Below are 2500 nucleotides of genomic sequence, written 5' to 3'. Positions count from 1 at the left end.
ACCCACGTTGTCCCTTAACCTAACTCAATTTGTCCCTTAACCTAACTCACGTTGTCCCTTAACCTAACCCACGTTGTCCCTTAACCTAACCCACGTTGTCCCTTAACCTAACCCACGTTGTCCCTTAACCTAACCCACGTTGTCCCTTAACCTAACCCACGTTGTCCCTTAACCTAACCCACGTTGTCCCTTAACCTAACCCACGTTGTCCCTTAACCTAACCCACGTTGTCCCTTAACCTAACCCACGTTGTCCCTTAACCTAACCCACGTTGTCCCTTAACCTAACCCACGTTGTCCCTTAACCTAACCCACGTTGTCCCTTAACCTAACCCACGTTGTCCCTTAACCTAACCCACGTTGTCCCTTAACCTAACCCACGTTGTCCCTTAACCTAACCCACGTTGTCCCTTTGCCTAACATAGTTCACTGCTCGGAATCTCTGGTGTCGTTGTTATCCTCATGTAGATGTCTTGCGAGTGTTGCTTACTTTCCACATATTCCCGCTATCCACTGTCAATTGTACTGCAATAGGACTATATCGCCGCCCCCCCCCCCTCTGTCCCCCTCTTTGTGTCTCTGTCCTCTCAAGCTGGTCGGTCTGGCGTTTGAGTGTTAAATGAGCCTCGCAGCTGTTCAGTTGCATTCAGATGTCGACGCCCTCAGTGTACGTCGTGGTATTGTCTGTGTCCATTGTCCGCTGATGTCGTACGCGTAACCCACACGCTGTACCGATCATCGGTCGTTACGTACAGAGTGAAGTAGTGTGATACGTGTGACCGTACGCTGGCTGTGCCCAACGGTGTCGAATCTCAATTTCCATATGTTGTGCTCGATGCTACTTGTCTCGTCTCCCAATAACAGCTAGGTTGCACTGTGGTACGCCGTAGAGGCGTGTGGGAGGAACGTACGAACGCATTGTATGTCACCCTGGGTCGCTGGGGGTGGTGGTGCGGTGAGTCAGGTCAGGTCAGGTCAGGTCAGGTCAGGTCAGCGTGAGCCGTCTGATGTAGTGACGCGTGTATTCCGACTTTGTCGTATTGCCTCACACAAAGTGCTACCCTGGTGGACCGCGTTCCATATCTGGGACATGCCGCAGATGCCGGTTGACAGTGGATCGCGGAAGGGACATCGCATACGTGCGCGGGCCACCTTCCACGTGTTCTCTTCTGCACATGTCGCAGTGTGTATGTGGTCTGATGTAGCGTGTCGTGACACATGACATCCTGGCATGCAAGAATTGTTGAATTCGCAAATGTAGGTGGACATCTACGTTTACTGCCCAAGATACGCAAATGAACTGGAAATCCGTTGTTGAGCGGTTGTTCACGCTGGAGGTGAATCTGTGATGGCGACGATCGGTACAGCTATTAACCGGTTGTTTCAGCGGTACCCGCCACATCCACACACGTGACTAGGTCCATGTGGGTATGAAGCGATACGCGGCGGTGGCTTGGTGGGACTGTTCCCGGCCGGTGAAGGGGGGCCGCCCGGCGTGTTGGCCGCGCGCTGCGTGGGCGCACGCGCAACAGGCGGCTGGTGGGGGGCGCCGAGTGGCAGGAGCGCCAGCCGACGGGCCCGGCAGGCGGTGCAGCTACGCTGCGGCGCACCCTGCACGCGGCGCCTGGCGGCCAAAGTTGGTTCAGCCGAGCCCGGTGCGAAGCGCGGTGGACATCTGCAGTGTGCTGGTCTGATTGAGGACTGTGTGCGTTGAGGATGCGCCGCCGCCTGGCACTCGGCGCCGCGACGCCGTCTGCTGCTCGGTCGCCCCAGCGGTTCTCGCAGGTGGTTTGTATCGCAGTTGTGCGGACGTGTTGGCGCGTGCGCTGTGCTGGGAGAGTTCGCTTCTGCACCCAAGTGGGGCTTTGCCCTTGTGTGGCGCTGGCGTTGGAGCTGCCGGTCACCATAGGTGGCGCGTGTTGTCTCCCGCCGGCAATGCCACGACAGCACGCTCCCGGGCCTCTGTCGGCAGCGGCAAGCTCAGTTGGGAGCAAGGGTGTTCGCACTAAAACCGTCTACTCGCCTAACTCCGGGCGATTGCGCCTCTCTCGAAACCGACCAAGTACCTAGGACGGCGCTGCGCGCCGCCGGGACCTGAGAGGGTTTCGAGGTGTATCGTGCAGGGGAGCTCGGCCTCCTCCTGTTTGCAGAATAATTGAGCGGACGCTTGCGTGTTCGCGCGGGCCCCCGGGACACACTCCCGGGCGGCCGGCTGCTCAGCTCTAGTTGACGCAGCTCCCTGGTTGATCCTGCCAGTAGTCATATGCTTGTCTCAAAGATTAAGCCATGCATGTCTCAGTACAAGCCGCATTAAGGTGAAACCGCGAATGGCTCATTAAATCAGTTATGGTTCCTTAGATCGTACCCACGTTACTTGGATAACTGTGGTAATTCTAGAGCTAATACATGCAAACAGAGTCCCGACCAGAGATGGAAGGGACGCTTTTATTAGATCAAAACCAATCGGATTGGCTTGTCTGGTCCGTTTGCCTTGGTGACTC

General features: G+C 56.4%; 1 non-coding gene across 1 annotated transcript in view; it reads left to right on the top strand.

The window, feature by feature from the left end:
- Nucleotides 1-2235: 2235 nt before the first annotated feature.
- The window catches only part of LOC126301248 (small subunit ribosomal RNA), a 1893-nt gene continuing 1628 nt past the window's right edge, over nucleotides 2236-2500 (top strand). The window contains exon 1 of the ribosomal RNA XR_007553011.1: nucleotides 2236-2500. This exon is cut by the window's right edge and continues 1628 nt beyond it. This is a non-coding gene — a ribosomal RNA (small subunit ribosomal RNA).

This window comes from Schistocerca gregaria, unplaced genomic scaffold (assembly GCF_023897955.1).
Source record: "Schistocerca gregaria isolate iqSchGreg1 unplaced genomic scaffold, iqSchGreg1.2 ptg000045l, whole genome shotgun sequence".
NCBI lineage: Eukaryota > Metazoa > Arthropoda > Insecta > Orthoptera > Acrididae > Schistocerca > Schistocerca gregaria.
Note: the sequence above shows the minus strand (reverse complement) of the source record. Positions and strands in the feature narration are given on the sequence as shown.